Source organism: Eurosta solidaginis, chromosome 1 (assembly GCF_040869045.1).
Source record: "Eurosta solidaginis isolate ZX-2024a chromosome 1, ASM4086904v1, whole genome shotgun sequence".
Lineage (NCBI taxonomy): Eukaryota > Metazoa > Arthropoda > Insecta > Diptera > Tephritidae > Eurosta > Eurosta solidaginis.
In genome coordinates, this window is record NC_090319.1 from 89,687,677 (window position 1) to 89,709,655 (window position 21,979).

The 21,979-nt window shown below is 45.8% G+C and overlaps 1 protein-coding gene across 2 annotated transcripts in view; it reads right to left on the reverse strand.

Annotated features, from left to right (window-relative positions):
* Positions 1-676: 676 nt before the first annotated feature.
* The window catches only part of LOC137236465 (succinate--CoA ligase [ADP/GDP-forming] subunit alpha, mitochondrial-like), a 58,353-nt gene continuing 37,050 nt past the window's right edge, over positions 677-21,979 (reverse strand). Inside the window, exon 4 of one of the 2 annotated variants that reach the window (XM_067759109.1) lies at positions 677-996. The gene's annotated coding sequence lies outside the window, so the exon portion shown is untranslated. The remainder of the gene's footprint in view (positions 997-21,979) is intronic. The other variant, XR_010948434.1, reaches the window with a different exon arrangement.

Genomic DNA, 21,979 nt, shown 5'->3' on the forward strand with positions numbered 1-21,979 from the left:
AAACATCAAACAAAAATGTGTTTCTCAGGGGGCCCGCGATTTAGAGGTACTAAGACATTTTTGTTTAATTCAGAGAGTCTTTAGTTGTTCCATGTGCAAATTTTAAGCCAAATTTCAAAGGCAACGAATATTGATAACAATTTTTTGCCGGTCCTGAGGAGACAATAACCCTACAAGACAGGTACCCGTTACCTAATCGATTACTTAATCGTTACCAATAACTTAGTCACCAATTATCGTCTTAATGACTTTTACATTGCTGTCGTGAAAAAGGTAACGCATGCGCTCTCTCAAAATAGTGTACGTGTGACTCGCTTTCTCGCTCTTACCTATTGTGTTTTCGACATTCCTTCTCGCTCGATGTTATTTACATTTTTAAGTTACTTCATTAGGTATGTTTTCGTTATCGCTAACCAAAACATATGCAACAACAACAACACGGGTAACTGGCCTATCGGTTACCCGTACCGGTTCCAATTCGCTTTTTATATGAATGAAACGCGTCCCTTTTGTTTAAATAATATTTAATTATGAATAAATTATGTATACAATGGTTTTTACAAATAATTTTCTCAATTTTCTAGTAAACCTTGCATATGTGCATATTTATATGTACAAACTACATATGTAAAGACATAAACTCATCCGTAGTCGTGCCCTTTCTGAAACCATTTTGAGTTTCGAAGCTCACACTGATGGTGCTCAATTTTTCCTGTGCGGGTGGTGTTGTAAGTATCAGTTTGCATAGATATGAGTGTTGTAGATATAATGCCGGAATATATGCAGCCCAATTTCGTGCTATCAAAGTCGATTTGCAGGTGATGTTGAGCCTTTGAACTTGACTCTTTCCCATAAAATGCGGGGTAGGGCCTTATATGTGATACTAAAAAGGCCGAGGGACAGTTGTCGCAGTTTTCTTGTAGTTTGAGCAAATGTACGTTCTTCTTACAGCCACAGCTGGAATATTGCTATGCCCACTTCGTCAAATCGAATTACCTAGAATGAAAAAGAAACGAATATCAGTAAGGATAGATAATAAGTTTTTAATGTAACCGGAAGTGCTTAATAAATACAAGATACTCAAGGGGATTTCAGATAACCAGAATCAGGACCTGTAAAGTAAATTCAAGTGAACCTCCACCATGCCAAGGCATCTTCCGGTAGCGGGGGTACCCGAAGATTATAACAAGGGATAATTGATAGATGTTGGGGTAATAGATAGTAAATTAGGCGTGCTACAAAAACAAAAACGAATAAATGCAGATGACTGTTTAATCCATTATGCGAAGTTCTTTGAATGGATGTGCAAATTGAAACGGGCAAAGTACTGCTAAAACTGCTTTCCCCGAGTAACCCGGGAACGAATTGATATGACTAGGTCTATTCTTCTTTAGCAGCAGTGCCGAGCACCAATTCCCTTTTGGACAGGAAAGTAAACGTTTGGTTGTCTGCAAGTTTATCATATGACAGTACAGAACATACTCGTTTGCTGGATCTGAGCAGTACATCTAATTTTCCCAGATTTTCTGGGCTCAGCGAGGTTATCCTCCTGATGAAGGTTCATCTTCAAAAAGCCTTCCAACAATTCCACCAACTCTGTATCAAGTCTAGATTATTTAAACGACTTCGATATCGGTACCGTGAATAATGAGTTTTTGCGATCTGAAGAAGTCAACGAAATAATTCGTCGAGGTCATCAAAAGTGACCTGTTATTTTCCACGTGATTGTCATGACGAGGCATTTCCTACCTCGTTGTTAAACAGAATCTTGCCAAATGGAGAGAAAGTGGAGCGTCACTGGTTGGTGTGGAGTGCCAGTAGCAATGCTTTTTATTGCCTACCATGTCGTCTGTTAAGCACCAATACTTTAAATCGACCTAAAATTTGTTGCCCTGGCGAATATTCGAAATTCCAGGTATGGAAGAAGCTATACGCTAAACTGCCATCACACGAAAATCTTTACAAAACCTAGTTCGAAAGGAGGCTACAATTGATACACTTATCAATGAACAGCTAATCACTGAAACTCAAAAGTGGAAAGAAATTTTATATAGAATTTTGCACACTATTTTTTTTCAAAAAGCGAAAGGATGGACATTTTTTGGGCATCTAAGATCTCATAAGCCATTATGATCCGATACTTAGAGATCATTTGGAGAAAGTTAGGATTTCACAATAGCAGCACAAACGTTTACAAGTTCACTATCTTTCCCCATACATTCAGAACAAGTTAATAGAAATTTGTGCAAAGCACGTGAGGGAAAGATTAGATCAAGGCAAGAAAGCCAAGTATTTTGCTATTATCGTTTATGCTATGCCTGATGCTAGTCACGTTGACTACGTTCATTTTGCGCTCACTCCATTTCAATTCGAAAGCAACAAATTTACAATTCCAGAACAGATTTTGGCTTTCGTGAATTGTAACCAAAAAACTGCTCAGAAAATCGCTGATCTAATTTGCCATACATGATTGAAGATTGTCGTGCACAAGGGTACGATAACGGCGCCAATATGAAAGGAGCTTACAACGGAGCACTACGTCACATTCTCGACAAAAACTCGAATGCTGATTACTCGCCTTGTGCAACCCGCAGCTATGATAGCGTTTTCTTTTCTGGACAAAGTGTTACGCAAGCGTTGTTGTTCTATTCTAAAAAATAGGCAACGCCTTTACGGGGTATTTCGTTCTTTTGTGAAAATTCCTGCCTGCTCGCAACGCAAAAGCGTTACACTTTTACCCTGTATAAAATGGCGGTTTGGCAGTGCAACTTTGTGAAACTCTCAATTTGCTCTTAAGTTCCACATATACTATATTAATATGAGTGAATTTGGTGAGTTGAAATGTTCCTTGTATGCACTATAAATGTTGACCATTTTCAGGGGTAGGAGTAACTCTATTGTTGTTGTTGTTGTTGTAGCGACAAGGTTGCTCCCCGAAGGCTTTGAGGAGTATTATCGATGTGATGGTCCTTTGCCGGATACAGATCCGGAACGCTCCGGTACCACAGCACCATTAAGGTGCTAGCCCGACCATCTCGGGAACGATTTATGTGACCACATTAAACCTTCAGGCCATCCCCTCCCTCCCCATCCCAAGTTCCATGAGGAGCTTGGGGTCGCCAGAGCCTCGTCTGTTAGTGAAACAGGATTCGACGCGGATAGCTGAGGTTGACAATTAGGTTTGGGGAAGCTATATATTGCGCTGGCAACCTGCAGGGTTGCGCTACACAGCCCCTGGAATCTGATATTTTAGTCCCCTCTGACGCATACGACAGGCATACCTACCGCGGGTATATTCTGACCCCCTAACCCGATGGGGTAGAGTATTACCATTTACTTAGGCAACAATTTATTTCAGAAAAGAAAACGCTATCAATGTATGTGGTGTTGATGCAGCAGAATGTTGTACGGCTGCAATTATTTTCTTCGGCAGCACTCCACAACGATGTAACATCCTCAAAAAAAAATGTACCTAGCTCTCTTCATAGTCTTTCAGCCAAAATCCAAATTTGACTGCGCAAGCATACGGCGATGTTACCGGCATTCTCAAGTACATCAACAAGTTCGAATGTATCTTGCTGTCCTCAATTTGGTTCAAAACCTTACCATTAATGAAAGAAGCGTGGTCCTCCAAGCGAGAGACGCCACCACAGATGTTGAGGTCCTTCTAGTCCATCTAGATGCCTTATTAGCTAATTTGAAGTTGATCAGGAACCAATGGGAAACAATTTTAAACGAATGCAAAACAGTTGCTATTCAATTGAACATCTCGCCAAAGTTTCCGGACATTCGAAAGAGAAAACCCAAAAGGCGTTCTGAAGATAATTTAAATGAGATGATTACGGATGATTCAGAGTCTGATTTTAAAAATAATACATTCCTGGTGATCGTTGATTCGGTAATCACTGGCATTACTGAACGATTTGCAGCTATGAGAAATTTGAACGAGACGTTTTCCTTTTTGTGGCAATTTAAGACATGGATGAAACTACGGTTCGGGCGAGCGCTGCAAAATTTGTCGAAAAATACAAGTCGGACATTTCTCAATTCTTAGAATGCGAAATAATTCGATTGAAACATATTCGCGAAGCAAATTTTGATAAAGGTCTGCCACCATTGGAATTGCTAAATGCCATCTATGTTCAAAATCTGTATACAATTATCTTTTGCACTATACCTGTCACTGTATATAGTGAAGAACGTTCCTTCAGCGCCCTTTCAAGAATGAAAGACTTTCATAGATCGTGTTCATCTAAAGAGCGAGTTTTAGGACTTGCCACGCTTTGTGTTGAATCCGTTTTGGCAAGACAGTTAAATTTTGATACTATTATAAAAATTTTGCAGCGAAAAAAGCAAGTAAAGCCACTCTTTGATATCCGAACATTCTATATTGAATAATTAAAATTTATAATCATCATTAAATTTATCAGAAATGCATTAAAATGTTACCAAAAAACTAGAAAAGATTATTTGAAACAATATGTGGCTGTTAAAAGAGAATTTTATTTCTACGTTACAATAAAATAGTATAAATAGTAAATATTCTGTGTTAATTTTATTGTCAGCTCTTAGTCCAAAAATCATTTAGTTGATGTGGCAGACATTTTTTTTGATATTAGTGGATTTTTTATAGGGGGCCCATACATTTTTTTAGTCCCGGACCCGGATTTTCTCTCTACGGCCCTGGTTCGAAGACGCCAGAGGGGATTGAACCCAGAGTCTCCGGACCCAGAGCCAAAATATCAGTACCTCTAAAAGCACATACGAGCAGCTTTCAAGCGGAAGTATTCGCCATATGTTGGTGCGCTAAGCTGAACCTTCAGCGCTGATACTCCAATGAAACAATTGCCATACTCAGTCAGACAGTCAGGCCCCACTAAAGGCAATTGTGGCGTTCGAAATAAAGTCAGCACTGGTCCTTGGGTGCACAACGTAGTACTGTTGCACTGGGTCCCAGGCCACAGGAGAGTACAGGGTAATGAGCAGGCGGACTCTAGTGTTTAGTTTGTTCCGTCCCTCCCACAAATTATCATCCTCCCAGCAGATCCATGCAGCGGGTCTGTGCCATACTCTCCTCCTCCGGGAAGGTATCGAACCCAATCCGTGTCCTTCTCCTGACCCCGGTCATGAGAAATGGTTTTGCTGCGTTTGCCGGAAAAGAATCTTTTTAGGACGGTCATACTCTTGTCAGTGTGTCACGTGCAAGGGATGGTTGCATCGGATAGGTTGCTCTGGGCTTGATCCCAAAACCCGACGTCCTCGTAACTTTTACAAATCTTTTGTGGCTTCTTGTTGTTCACGCCCTCATTACATTATGTGAAAATACGGCACCTGAGAACACAGCCGTATGAAGCTGAAAAGCACAAGCAGGTTCTGAGTGAACTCCACAAACAGGCGTCGGACCTCTATGCCAGGAATTGCCCGGTGAATCCTGTACTCAAAGAAAAAAACTAGCAGAGTAGGAACGCACTCTCCCTAAGGAAACGGGAGTCACTCTAGCCCAACTTCGATCTGGATACTGTAACAGGTTAAACTCTTACCTATCCAGAATCAACCCCAACATACAAAACATATGTCCTGCTTATAATGTGTCCCCACATGACACCAACCATCTCTTTAGCTGTATTGTGGAATCAACGCCTCTAACACTCCTCTCATTATGGTCCACCCCTGTTGAAACTTTCTGTTTCCTTGGACTCCCGTTAGAGGACATTGATGACAATTTGTGATCTGTCGCACCTATTGGATGGGGCGAAGCAGTGCTACATGCTACAAGAAGAGCAGGCGGACAACCCGGAAAGAGAGGCAGGAACTGCATGATCCATCGATCCCGAGCCGTTCCTGCCAGTTGGCTCACAGGGGTATTTATTAGGAGAAGGGGGAAAAAGAGAGAAGAACACTGGAGCAATGCGCCAGGTTTGAGACAATCTAAGTTACTGTTGGGAAGTTATAGCACAAGTCGCTACAGGGCAATAATAGACCTATCAAAAGATAACCGAAGAATCCCAAGAGCTTTCTTACAGGGCATTATGGACTGAGCAGCCGTATGCATAAAGTGGGCATACTATCGAATAACACATGCCGATTTTGTGATCGATCATCAGACGGCGGACCATATCCTCCAAGAATACGAAGCAATCTCAAAACGTAGGGCTAAGTTTATGGGCTCACCATGGCCAGTGCATTCTCACATTTAATCCCTCAAGCCAAGAACTCTGCTAGGGTTCATCAAAGAAGTCGGCTACGATGAGGTGCTGTGAAGGAGATGTGCAAGTCACTGTGCATCCCTCAATAAATTATCTATCTACGTTCCGGCAACAAGCACCATTGAGGTACTAACCCGACCATCTCCGAACCTATTGATATGACTACATTGAACCTTCTAGGGATTGAATATTAATAATGAACGCAATGCGAAAGTCTGCTAAAATTTACCATTCTCCATGGAATGCTACATATATAACTTCACACGTTTTGAATCAGTAATGAAAAGAGCAAAATTGACTAAAATTTTAACTGGTTGTGGGTAAGGTGTTGATGTCCTCTCTTAACGCAATGTAATGGCAACGGCGACGCAGGGAAAATAATAAAAATCCTATAAATCTACTGATCATAATTAATTAATCCCTCCCTTTCTATGCAGTTGTATGCATACATAAATATGGGTTTTGTTCACCAAACGCTATTTAAATAAATCAATTGGTATTTACATGAACTTCGAACTCTTTGGTATTTGCCTTCTTCAGTTGATTAACAACAAAAGCATGACAAATTATCACTAAAAAATTCATACATGTTGTTTATATATTTAATACTAGCCTTTACCCGCGGCCCCGTCCGCAAGGAAAATTTTAAATATATGGGCTATTCGCGTTAGCCTGCTTATTATCTGTTTAAAATCTTGTTTTCTGTCTAATGCATTTTATTTTTGTAATTGAGTAAAAAAAAGAACTAAATGAGCTGATAACCTGATAGGATCCCAAATGATCCCGAAATTATCCAGAAAAAGCTACGAATTGACCCCAACGCTATCGCGGACGGATCCCGAAAACCATCAAAAGCTCCCCGAATAGTCCCAAAAAAACCCGAAATGAGAGCGACACGATTCTAGACGTATCCAGAGAACCACACAGAAATGATCCCTGAAGGTGTTCCAAAATGATCCCGAAAAGGTTCCGAAATTACCCTGACGGGCTCCCGGGCGGATCTCAAAAACCATCCAGAAAATATCCAGGAAGGGTCCCTAAATTATCCCGACTAACTCCAGAAAAAGTTCCGAAATGGCTCCGAGGGGATCCACGATGGATCGCGAAAAACATACAGAAATGATTCCGGAAGGATTCCAAAATGATCCCGAAATAGTCCGGAATTGACCCAGATGGGATCCCGCACAGATCCAGAAATGATCCCGGAAGGGTGCAAAAACTATCCCGGAAAAGTAACAAAAAATCCCGAAATGGCATCCCGGACGGATCCAGAAATGATCTCGGAAGGGTCCCCAAATGATCCCAAAATGGTCCCGAAATGACCCTGATGGATCCGGCAAACCATCAAGAAATTATGGCGAAAGGGTCCCAAAATGATCCCGAAATAATACAGAAAAAGTCACGAAACGACCCCTAGAGGATCCCCAAATGATCCCGTATTAGCCCCGAAAAGGTCCCGAAATAACCCCGACGGGATCCCGGACAAATCCCGAAAACCATCCAGAAATGATGCCGGAAAGGCTCAAATGATCCCCTAATAGTCCCGAAATGACCGTGACGGGATCCCGACAACTATCCAGAAATGATGCCGAAAGGGTCCGAAAATGATCCCGTATTAGTCGAAAAAAAGTCCCGAAAGGACCACGACGGGATCCCGGACGAATCCCAAAAACCATCCAGAAATGATGCCGGTAGGTATCCCAAATGATCCCGAAATAGTCCCGAAATGACCTCGTCGGCATCCCGGACGGATCCCGAAAATTATCCAGAAATGATGCCGGAAAGGTTCCCAAATGATCCCCTAATAGTCCCGAAATTACCCTAATGGGATTCCGGACGGATCCCGAAAACCATCCAGAAATGATGCCGAAAGGGTTCCCAAATGATCCCGTATTAGTCGCGAAAAAGTCCCGAAATGACCCCGACGGGATCCCGGACGGATCCCGAAAACCATCCAGAAATGATGCCGAAAGGGTTCCCAAATGATCCCGTATTAGTCGCGAAAAAGTACCGAAATGACCCCGACGGGATCCCGGACGGATCCCGAAAACCATCCAGAAATGATGCCGGATGAGCCCCAAAATGATCCCGAAAAAGTCCCCAAATGACCCCGACGAGATCCCGGACGGATCCCGAAAACCATCCAGAAATGATGCCGGAAGAGCCCCCAAATGATCCCGAAAAAGTCCCCAAATGACCCGACGATATCCCGGACGGATCCCGAAAACCATGCAGAAATGATGCCGGAAGAGCCCCCAAATGATCCCGAAAAAGTTCCCAAATGACCCCGACGAGATCCCGCACGGATCCCGAAAACCATCCAGAAGTGATGCCGGAAGGGTCCCCAAATGATCGCGAAATAGTCCCGAAATGATTCCGGAATAGTCCCGAAAATGTTCCAAAATAACCCCGACGGGATCCCAGACGGATCCCGTAAACTATACAGAAATGATCCCGGAAGGGTCCCAAAATGATCCCGAAATAGTCCCGAAAAAGTCCCGAAATTACCCCGGCGTAATCCCGGACCGATCCCGAAAACCATCCAGAAATGATCCCGGAAGGGTCTCGATATGACCCTTACGGGATTACAAATAAGGTGAAGCTAATTATAAAACTATGTGAATAAGGCAGCAGGCGCATTGGAGCGAATAAAAAGTTAGATAGAAACATACAGGTAAAGCTAATAAAAGCGTGCTAATAAAAACAATTGATGGAGGGCGGATGGCGGCAGTAGAGGAGAGGACCACTGATCGTTCCTCCAAAATTGTCTAGATCTCGTTCTGTATGTACCAGATACCAAAAACTATTGATTTAGGAGAAAATTTAGATTGAGTTATAACAATTTATGGATTTTACACCAGAGGGGGAGATAAAGGGGGGCGGGCGGAGGGTGTCACTGCTTACTTTGTAAGCCCTAGACTTATTTGACCCCTTGAGTCTGTGATATTGTTGAAGGCCAGTATACGTAAAGTTATAATGTGTAAAAATTATGAAAAATAATTTCTCGAAGGGGTCGTGGGACCCACACCCCTCTTTCCATGTTCGAAAAAAATTTCGCTAGTAGACTACTGTCTGTGTCCCAAATTTCATCAAAATCCGTGTAGCCATTCTGGCGTGATTCAGTCGCAAAGACGAAAAAATATAATAATTAAATTATAACTGTTCCTAGGGGGCGGGGACCACGCCCCTTTTGAAAAATATATAGCTAGTAGATCCTTCTAGACTATTGGCTATATGTGTGCAAAATTTCATCCAAATCGGTCCAGCCGTTCTTGCGTTATTGAGTCACAAAGACAAACGTCTGGACAAACATCCAAACATCCAAACATCCAAACATCTTAACATCCAAACTTTGCCATTTATAATATTCTAGCCTTTACCCGCGGCCCCGTCCGCAAGGAGAAAATAAAATATATGTGCTATTCACGTTAGCCTGCTTATCAAGTTGTCTGTTTAAACATTTTTTCTGTCCAAGTATTTTATTTTTTAATACAGTAAAAAAAAGAACTAACTGAGCTGATGGGCACGCTTACATGAATAGTACAATACACTTTTTTCGAATTAAAAAAAATACATTTTGTTTCTAAGTTAAATTAATTGATATGACAGGGGTGAAAGAATTACTACTCATAGAACAAAGGAGTGAAACTGCAATTTGCTAAAACCAAAAAGAAGTTTTTAAATGAAAGCAGTGTTGCTTTTTCGGGTATTTAGTTGGTTAAAATATTACAAAAATTTTAATTATAGTTGTAATAGTTCTTTACAGGATTCATTTAAAAATAGAACGAAAAAGCTGTGATATATTAAAGATAAAACATACCGAATTTTAATTACGAATAATTTGCCGTAAATCCACGGCCATGTGTGCTGAATTACCGGTTTCGAAGAGACCTAAAATGATCCCGGAAGTGTCCCTAAATGACACCAAATAGTCACGAAATGATGCCGACGGGATCCTGGACAAATCTCGAAAACTATCCAGAAATGATGCAGGAAGGGTCCCAAAATATTCCCGAAGTAGTCACGAAAAGTCCCGAAATGACGCTGACGGAATCCCGGACGGATCCCGAAAACCATCCAAATTTGATTCCTGAACGGTCCGCAAATGATCCCGATATAGTCCGAAAAAGTCCCGAAAAAACTCTGACGGGATCCCGGACAAATCCCGAAAATCGCCCAGAAATTATCCCGGAGGAGTCCCAAAATGATTCCGAAATAGTAGTCACGAAAAAGGCCCGAAATGACCCTGACGGGATCCCGAAAACCATCCAGAAATGACTCTGGAGGGATCCCCAAATGATCCCGGAAAAGTCCACAAACCATCCAGAATTGATCTCTGAAGGTTCCGCAAATGATCCCGAAATAGTCCCGAAAGTCACGAAAAACTCAGACCCATCCCGAAAATCATGAAGAAATTATCCTGGAAGGGTCCCAAAATTACCCCGAAATAACTCCGACGGGATCCCGGACAGATCCCGAAAATCATCCAGAACTGAGCTCTGAAACGTCCGCAAATAATCCAGAAATAGTCCGGAAAAAGTCCCGAAAAAACTCCGTCGGGATCCCGGACAGATCCCGAAAATCACCCAGAAATTATGCCGAAGGGGCCCAAAATGATTCCGAAATAGTCCCGAAAAAGTCCCGAAATGACCTTGAGGGGATCCCAGACCGATACCGAAAACCATCCAGAATTGATCTCTAAATGGTCCGCAATTTATCCCAGATAAAGTCGCGAAAAAACTACGAAGGGATCCCGAACAGATCCCGAAAATCATAGAGAAATTATCCCGGAAGGGTCCCAAAATGATCCCGAAATAGTCCCGAAAAGGAGCGAAATAACCCCGACGGGATCCCGGACGGATCCCGAAAACCACCCAGAAATGATCTTTAAGGGCAACTGACCCCGAAATAGTCGTGAAAAAGTCCCGAAATTACCCCGACGGGATCCCTAAAACCATCCAGAAATTATCCCTGAAGGATCCCCAAATGATCCAAGAACAGTCTCGAAATTCCCTGACATTTTCCCGAAAAAGTAAAAAAATAAACCCGACGGGATCTCGGACGGATCCCGAAAACGATCCAGAAATGATGCCGGAAGGGACCCCAAATGATGCCGAAAAATTCCCGAAATTCCCCCGATGGGATCCCGGACGGATCCCGGATCATCCAGAAATGATGCCGGTTGGTACCCCAAAATGATCCCGAAATAGGCCAGAAAGGACCCCGTCGGGATCCCGGACGGATCCCCAAAAGTATACAGAAATGATCCTGGAAGGTGAAATGATCCCCTTAAAGAAAGATGAAAAATGAAATGATCCCCTTATAGTTCCGAAATGCTCCTGACGGGATTCCCGACGGATCCCGGAAACTATCCAGAAATGATGCCGGAAAGGTTCCCAAGTTATCCCCAAATAGTCCCGAAATTACCCTGACGGTATCCCGGACGGATCACGAAACCCATCCGGAAATGATGGCGAAAGGGTCCCCAAATGATCCCGCATTAGTCGCGGGTTCCGAAATGACCCTGACGGGATCCCCGAAGGATCCCGGAAACTATCCAGAAATGATGCCGGAAAGGTTCCCAAGTTATCCCCAAATAGTCCCGAAATTACCCTGACGGTATCCCGGACGGATACCGAAAAGCATCTAGAAAAGTGGCCAGAAGTTACCCCAAATGATCCCGAAAAAGTCCTGAAATGATCCAGACGGGATCCGGGACGAATCCCGAAAACTATCCATCTAGGTACCCCAAATGATTCCGAAATAGACCCGAAATAACCCCGCCGGGATCACGGGCGGATCCCGAAAAAGTCCTCAAATGACTCCGACGGGATCCCGTACGGATACCGAAAATCATCCAGAAATGATGAAGGTAGGTACCCAAATGATCCCGAAATAGTCCCGAAATGATCCCGACGGAATCCCGGACGGATCCCGAAAACCAACCAGAAATGATGCCGGTAGGTACCCCAAATGGTCCCGATATGACCCCGTCGGGATCCCGAACGGATCCCTAAAACTATCCAGAAATGATGCCGGAAAGGTCCCCAAATAACCCCCTAATAGTCCCGAAATTACGCCGACGGAATCCCGGACGGATCCGGAAACCATCCAGAAATGATGCCGGAGGAGACCCCAAATGATCCCGCTAAAGTCCCAGAATGACCCCGACAGGGTCCCGGACGGATCCCGTAAACCATCCAGAAATGATGCCGGTAGGTACCCCAAATGGTCCCGATATGACCCCGTCGGGATCCCGAACGGATCCCTAAAACTATCCAGAAATGATGCCGAAAGGGTCCACAAATGATCCTGTATTAGTCGAGAAAAAGTTCCGAAATGACTCCGACGGGATCCCGGACGGATCCCGAAAACCATCTAGAATTGATACCGGAAGGTACCCCAAATGATGCCGAAATAGTCTCGAAATGACATCGACGGGATCCAGGACGGATCCCGAAAACCATCTAGAAATGATGTCGGAAGAGACCCCAAATGATCCCGCAAAGTTCCCAAAATGACCCCGACAGGATCCCGCACGGATCCCGAAAACCATCCAGAAATGATGCCGGAGGAGACCCCAAATGATCCCGCTAAAGTCCCAAAATGACCCCGACAGGGTCCCGGACGGATCCCGTAAACCATCCCGAAATGATGCCGGAAGAGACCCCAAATGATCCCGCAAAAGTCCCAAAATGACCCCGACAGGATCCCGGACGGATCTCGTAAACCATCCAAAAATGATGCCGGAAGAGACCCCAAATGATCCCGCAAAAGTCCCAAAATGACCCCGACAGGATCCCGGACGGATCCCGAAAACCATCCAGAAATGATGCCGGGAGAGAGCCCAAATGATCCCGCAAAAGTCCCAAAATGACCCCGACAGGATCCCGGACGGATCCCGTAAACCATCTAGAAATGATGCCGGAAGAGAACACAAATGATCCCGCAAAAGGCCCAAAATGACCCCGACAGGATCCCGGACGGATCCCGAAAACCATACAGAAATGATGCCGGAAGAGACCCCAAATGATCCCGCAAAAATCCCAAAATGACCCCGACAGGATCCCGGACGGATCCCGAAAACCATCCAGAAATGATGCCGGAAGAGACCCCAAATGATCCCGCAAAAGTCCCAAAATGACCCCGACAGGATCCCGGACGGATCCCGAAAACCATCCAGAAATGATGCCGGGAGAGAGCCCAAATGATCCCGCAAAAGTCTCAAAATGACCCCGACAGGATCCCGGACGGATCCTGTAAACCATCCAGAAATGATGCCGGAAGAGACCCCAAATGAATCCGCAAAAGTCCCAAAATGACCCCGACAGGATCCCGGACGGATCCCGAAAACCATCCAGAAATGATGCCGGAAGAGACCCCAAATGATCCCGCAAAAGTCCCAAAATGACCCCGACAGGATCCCGGACGGATCCCGAAAACCATCCAGAAATGATGCCGGAATGGACCCCAAATGGTCCCGAAATGACACCGACGGGATCCCGGACGGATACCGAAAACCATCCAGAAATGATGCCGGCAGGTACCCCAAATTATCCCGAAGTAGTCCCGAAATGACCCTGACGGGATCGCGGACGGATCCCAGAAACCATCCAGAAATGATGCCGATAGGGTCCCCAAAATTAGTCGAGAAAAAATTCCGAAATGACCACGACAGGATCCCGGACGGATCCGGTAAACCATCCAGAAATGATGCCGGAAGAGACGTCAAATGATCCCGCAAAAGTCCCAAAATGACCCCGACAGGGTCCCGGACGGATCCCGTAAACCATCCAGAAATGATGCCGGAAGAGACCCCAAATGATCCCGCAAAAGTCCCAAAATGACCCCGACAGGATCCCGGACGGATCCCGAAAACCATACAGAAATGATGCCGGAAGAGACCCCAAATGATCCCGCAAAAGTCCCAAAATGACCCCGACAGGATCCCGGACGGATCCCGAAAACCATCCAGAAATGATGCCGGAAGAGACCCCAAATGATCCCGCAAAAGTCCCAAAATGACCCCGACAGGATCCCGGACGGATCCCGAAAACCATCCAGAAATGATGCCGGGAGAGAGCCCAAATGATCCCGCAAAAGTCTCAAAATGACCCCGACAGGATCCCGGACGGATCCTGTAAACCATCCAGAAATGATGCCGGAAGAGACCCCAAATGATCCCGCAAAAGTCCCAAAATGACCCCGACAGGATCCCGAACGGATCCCGAAAACCATCCAGAAATGATGCCGGAAGAGACCCCAAATGATCCCGCAAAAGTCCCAAAATAACCCCGACAGGATCCCGGACGGATCCCGAAAACCATCCAGAAATGATGCCGGAATGGACCCCAAATGGTCCCGAAATGACACCGACGGGATCCCGGACGGATACCGAAAACCATCCAGAAATGATGCCGGCAGGTACCCCAAATTATCCCGAAATAGTCCCGAAATGACCCTGACGGGATCGCGGACGGATCCCAGAAACCATCCAGAAATGATGCCGATAGGGTCCCCAAAATTAGTCGAGAAAAAATTCCGAAATGACCCCGACAGGATCCCGGACGGATCCGGTAAACCATCCAGAAATGATGCCGGAAGAGACGTCAAATGATCCCGCAAAAGTCCCAAAATGACCCCGACAGGGTCCCGGACGGATCCCGTAAACCATCCAGAAATGATGCCGGAAGAGACCCCAAATGATCCCGCAAAAGTCCCAAAATGACCCCGACAGGATCCCGGACGGATCCGGTAAACCATCCAGAAATGATGCCGGAAGAGACGTCAAATGATCCCGCAAAAGTCCCAAAATGACCCCGACAGGGTCCCGGACGGATCCCGAAAACCATCCAGAAATGATGCCGGAAGAGACGTCAAATGATCCCGCAAAAGTCCCAAAATGACCCCGACAGGGTCCCGAACGGATCCCGTAAACAACCAGAAATGATGCCGGAGGAGACCCCAAATGATCCCGCTAAAGTCCCAAAATGACCCCGACAGGGTCCCGGACGGATCCCGTAAACCATCCAGAAATGATGCCGGAAGAGACCCCAAATGATCCCGCAAAAGTCCCAAAATGACCCCGACACGATCCCGGAAGGATCCCGTAAACCATCCAGAAATGATGCCGGAAGAGACCCCAAATGATCCCGCAAAAGTCCCAAAATGACCCCGACAGGATCCCGGACAGATCCCGGAAACCATCCAGAAATGAAGCCGGAAGAGACCCCAAATGATCCCGCAAAAGTCCCAAAATGACCCCGACAGGATCCCGGACGGATCCCGAAAACCATCCAGAAATGATGCTGGAAGAGACCCCAAATGATCCCGCAAAAATCCCAAAATGACCCCGACAGGATCCCGGACGGATCCCGTAAACCATCCAGAAATGATGCCGGAAGAGACCCCAAATGATCCCGCAAAAGTCCCAAAATGACGCCGACGGGATCCCGGACGGATCCCGTAAACCATCCAGAAATGATGCCGAAAGGTTCCCCAAATGATCCTGTATTAGTCGAGAAAAAGTTCCGAAATGACCCCGAAGGGATCCCGGATGGATCCCGAAAACCATCTAGAAAAGATGCCGGAAGGTACTCCAAATGATGCCGTAATAGTCCCGAAATGACATCGACGGGATCCCGGACGGATTCCGTAAACCATCCAGAAATGATGCTGGAAGAGACCCCAAATGATCCCGCAAAAATCGCAAAATAAGCCCGACAGGATCCCGGACGGATCCCGTAAACCATCCAGAAATGATGCCGGAGGAGACCCCAAATGATCCCGCTAAAGTCCCAAAATGACCCCGACAGGGTCCCGGTGGATCCCGTAAACCATCCAGAAATGATGCCGGAAGAGACCCCAAATGATCCCGCAAAAGTCCCAAAATGACCCCGACAGGATCCCGGACGGATCCCGTAAACCATCCAGAAATGATGCCGGAAGAGACCCCAAATGATCCCGCAAAAGTCCCAAAATGACCCCGACAGGGTCCCGGACGGATCCCGAAAACCATCCAGAAATGATGCCGGAAGAGACCCCAAATGATCCCGCAAAAGTCCCAAATTGACCCCGACAGGATCCCGGACGGATCCCGGACGGATCCCGAAAACCATCCAGAAATGATGCCGGAATGGACCCCAAATGGTCCCGAAATGACACCGACGGGATCCCGGACGGATACCGAAAACCATCCAGAAATGATGCAGGCAGGTACCCCAAATTATCCCGAAATAGTCCCGAAATGACCTTGACGGGATCGCGGACGGATCTCGAAAACCATGCAGAAATGTAGCCGGAAGATACCAATAATGATCCCGAAATAGCCCCGAAATGGTCCCGACGGGATCCCGGACGGATCCCTAAAACCATCCAGGAATGATTACGGAAAGGACCCAAACTGACCCCGAAAAAGTCCCGTAATGATCCCGGAAACCATCAAGAATTTATCTCTTGAAGGTACGCAAATGATCCCGAAAGTACCCCGACGGGATCCCGGACGGATCCCGAAAACCATCCAGAAATGATGCCGGAAGGGTCCCCAAATGATCGCGAAATAGTCCCGAAATGATTCCGGAATAGTCCCGAAAATGTCCCAAAATAACCCCGACGGGATCCCGGACGGATCCCGAAAACTATACAGAAATGATCCCGGAAGGGTCCCAAAATGATCCCGAAATAGTCCCGAAAAAGTCCCGAAATTACCCCGGCGTAATCCCGGACCGATCCCGAAAACCATCCAGAAATGATCCCGGAGGGTCTCGATATGACCCTTACGGGATTACAAATAAGGTGAAGCTAATTATAAAACCATGTTAATAAGGCAGCAGGCGCATTGGAGCGAATAAAAAGTTACATAGAAACATACAGGTAAAGCTAATAAAAGCGTGCTAATAAAAACAATTGAAGGAGGGCGGTTGGCGGGAGTAGAGGAGAGGACCACTGATCGTTCCTCCAAAATTGTCTAGATCTCGTTCTGTATGTACCAGATACTAAAAACTATTGATTTAGGAGAAAATTTATATTGAGTTATAACAATTTATAGATTTTACACCAGAGGGGGAGATAAAGGAAGGGGGGCGGGCGGAGGGTGTCACTGCTTACTTTGTAAGCCCTCGACTTATTTGACCCCTTGAGTCTGTGATATTGGTGAAGGCCAGTATACGTAAAGTTATAATGTGTAAAAATTATTGAAAAATAATTTCTCGAAGGGGTCGTGGGACCCCCACCCCTCTTTCCATGTTCGAAAAAAATGTCGCTAGTACACTACTGTCTGTGTCCCAAATTTCATCAAAATCCGTGTAGCCATTCTGGCGTGATTCAGTCGCAAAGACGAAAAAATATAATAATTAAATTATAACTGTCCCTAGGGGGCGGGGACCACGCCCCTTTTCAAAAATATATAGTTAGTAGATCCTTCTAGACTATTGGCTATATGTGTGCAAAATTTCATCCAAATCGGTCCAGCCGTTCTTGCGTGATTGAGTCACAAAGACAAACGTCTGGACAAACATCCAAACATCCAAACATCCAAACATCCAAACATCTTCACATCCAAACTTTGCCATTTATAATATATATTAGATATATTAGACTAGCCTTTACCCGCGGCCCCGTCCGCAAGGAGAAAATAAAATATATGTGCTATTCACGTTAGCCTGCTTATCAAGTTGTCTGTTTAAAAATTTTTTCTGTCAATGTATTTTATTTTTTAATAAAGTAAAAAAAAAGAACTAACTGAGCTGATGGGCACGCTTACATGAATAGTACAATACACTTTTTTCGAATTAAAAAAAATACATTTTGTTTCTAAGTTAAATTAATTGATATGACAGGGGTGAAAGAATTACTACTCATAGAACAAAGGAGTGAAACTACAATTAGCTAAAACCAAAAAGAAGTTTTTAAATGAAAGCAGTGTTGCTTTTTCGGGTATTTAGTTGGTTAAAATATTACAAAAATTTTAATTATAGTTGTAATAGTTCGTTACAGGATTCATTTAAAAATAGAACGAAAAAGCTGTGATATATTAAAGATAAAACATACCGAATTTTAATTACGAATAATTTGCCGTAAATCCACGGCCATGTGTGCTGAATTACCGGTTTCGAAGAGACCTAAAATGATCCCGGAAGTGTCCCTAAATGACACCAAATAGTCACGAAATGATGCCGACGGGATCCTGGACAAATCTCGAAAACTATCCAGAAATGATGCCGGAACGGTCCCAAAATAATCCCGAAGTAGTCACGAAAAGTCCCGAAATGACCCTGACGGGATCCCGGACGGATCCCGAAAACCATCCAGATTTGATTCCTGAACGGTCCGCAAATGATCCCGATATAGTCCGAAAAAGTCCCGAAAAAACTCTGACGGGATCCCGGACAAATCCCGAAAATCGCCCAGAAATTATCCCGGAGGAGTCCCAAAATGATTCCGAATTAGTAGTCACGAAAAACGACCGAAATGATCCTGACGGGATCCCGAAAACCATCCAGAAATGACTCTGGAGGGATCCCCAAATGATCCCGGAAAAGTCCAAAAACCATCCAGAATTGATCTCTGAAGGTTCCGCAAATGATCCCGAAATAGTCCCGAAAGTCACGAAAAACTCAGACCCATCCCGAAAATCATGAAGAAATTATCCTGGAAGGGTCCCAAAATTACCCCGAAATAACTCTGACGGGATCCCGGACAGATCCCGAAAATCATCCAGAACTGAGCTCTGAAACGTCCCCAAATAATCCAGAAATAGTCCGGAGAAAGTCCCGAAAAAACTCCGTCGGGATCCCGGACAGATCCCGAAAATCACCCAGAAATTATGCCGGAGGGGTCCCAAAATGATTCCGAAATAGTCCCGAAAAAGTCCCGAAATGACCTTGAGGGGATCCCAGACCGATACCGAAAACCATCCAGAATTGATCTCTAAAGGGTCCGCAATTTATCCCAGATAAAGTCGCGAAAAAACTACGAAGGGATCCCGAACAGATCCCGAAAATCATAGAGAAATTATCCCGGAAGGGTCCCAAAATGATCCCGAAATAGTCCCGAAAAGGCGCGAAATAACCCTGACGGGATCCCGGACGGATCCCGAAAACCACCCAGAAATGATCTTTAAGGGCAACTGACCCCGAAATAGTCGTGAAAAAGTCCCGAAATTACCCCGACGGGATCCCGAAAACCATCCAGAAATTATCCCTGAAGGATCCCCAAATGATCCAAGAACAGTCTCGAAACTCCCTGACATTTTCTCGAAAAAGTAAAAAAATAAACCCGACGGTATCTCGGACGGATCCCGAAAACGATCCAGAAATGATGCCGGAAGGGACCCCAAATGATCCCGAAAAATTCCCGAAATTCCCCCGATGGGATCCCGGACGGAACCCGGACCATCCAGAAATGATGCCGGTTGGTACCCCACAATGATCCCGAAATAGGCCAGAAATGACCCCGTCGAGATCCCGGACGGATCCCCAAAAGTATACAGAAATGATGCTGGAAGGTGAAATGATCCCCTTAAAGAAAGATGAAAAATGAAATGATCCCCTTATAGTTCCGAAATGATCCTGACAGGATTCCAGACGGATCCCGGAAACTATCCAGAAATGATGCCGGAAAGGTTCCCAAGTTATCCCCAAATAGTCCCGAAATTACCCTGACGGTATCCCGGACGGATCACGAAAACCATCCGGAAATGATGGCGAAAGGGTCCCCAAATGATCCCGCATTAGTCGCGGGTTCCGAAATGACCCTGACGGGATCCCCGAAGGATCCCGGAAACTATCCAGAAATGATGCCGGAAAGGTTCCCAAGTTATCCCCTAATAGTCCCGAAATTACCCTGACGGTATCCCGGACGAATACCGAAAACCATCTAGAAAAGTGGCCGGAAGATACCCCATTTGATCCCGAAAAAGTCCTGAAATGATCCAGACGGGATCCCGGATGAATCCCGAAAACTATCCATCTAGGTACCCCAGATGATCCCGAAATAGTCCCGAAATGACCCTTCATTCAGAAATGATGAAGGTAGGTACCCAAATGATCCCGAAATAGTCCCGAAATGAAATAGTCCTGAAAAATAGTCCCGAAATGATCCAAACGGGATCCCGGACGAATCCCGAAAACTATCCATCTAGGTACCCCAAATGATCCCGAAATAGTCCCGAAATGACCCTTCATCCAGAAATGATGAAGGTAGGTACCCAAATAATCCCGAAATAGTCCCGAAATGATCCCGACGGGATCCCGGACGGATCCCGAAAACCAACCAGAAATGATGGCGGTAGGTACCCCAAATGGTCCCGATATGACCCCGTCGGGATCCCGCACGGATCCCTAAAACTATCCAGAAATGATGCCGGAAAGGTCCCCAAATAACCCCCTAATAGTCCCGAAATTACGCCGACGGAATCCCGGACGGATCCGGAAACCATCCAGAAATGATGCCGGAGGAGACCCTAAATGATCCCGCTAAAGTCCCAAAATGACCCCGACAGGGTCCCGGACGGATCCCGTAAACCATCCAGAAATGATGCCGGTAGGTACCCCAAATGGTCCCGATATGACCCCGTCGGGATCCCGAACGGATCCCTAAAACTATCCAGAAATGATGCCGAAAGGGTCCCCAAATGATCCTGTATTAGTCGATAAAAAGATCCGAAATGACTCCGACGGGATCCCGGATGGATCCCGAAAACCATCTAGAAATGATGCCGGAAGAGACCCCAAATGATCCCGCAAAGGTCCCAAAATGACCCCGACAGGATCCCGGACGGATCCCGAAAACCATCCAGAAATGATGCCGGAGGAAACCCCAAATGATCCCGCTAAAGTCCCAAAATGACCCCGACAGGGTCCCGGACGGATCCCGTAAACCATCCAGAAATGATGCCGGAAGAGACCCCAAATGATCTCGCAAAAGTCCCAAAATGACTCCGACAGGATCCCGGACGGATCTCGTAAACCATCCAGAAATGATGCCGGAAGAGACCCCAAATGATCCCGCAAAAGTCCCAAATGACCCCGACAGGATCCCGGACGGATCCCGAAAACCATTCAGAAATGATGCCGGGAGAGACCCCAAATGATCCCGCAAAAGTCCCAAAATGACCCCGACAGGATCCCGGACGGATCCCGTAAAACATCCAGAAATGATGCCGGAAGAGAACCCAAATGATCCCGCAAAAGGCCCAAAATGACCCCGACAGGATCCCGGACGGATCCCGTAAACCATCCAGAAATGATGCCGGAAGAGACCCCAAATGATCCCGCAAAAGTCCCAAAATGACCCCGACAGGATCCCGGACGGATCCCGAAAACCATACAGAAATGATGCCGGAAGAGACCCCAAATGATCCCGCAAGTCTCAAAATGACCCCGACAGGATCCCGGACGGATACTGTAAACCATCCAGAAATGATGCCGGAAGAGACCCCAAATGATCCCGCAAAAGTCCCAAAATGACCCCGACAGGATCCCGGACGGATCCCGAAAACCATCCAGAAATGATGCCGGAAGAGACCCCAAATGATCCCGCAAAAGTCCCAAAATGACCCCGACAGGATCCCGGACGTATCCCGAAAACCATCCAGAAATGATGCCGGAATGGACCCCAAATGGTCCCGAAATGACACCGACGGGATCCCGGACGGATACCGAAAACCATCCAGAAATGATGCCGGCAGGTACCCCAAATTATCCCGAAATAGTCCCGAAATGACCCTGACGGGATCGCGGACGGATTCCGAAAACCATCCAGAAATGATGCCG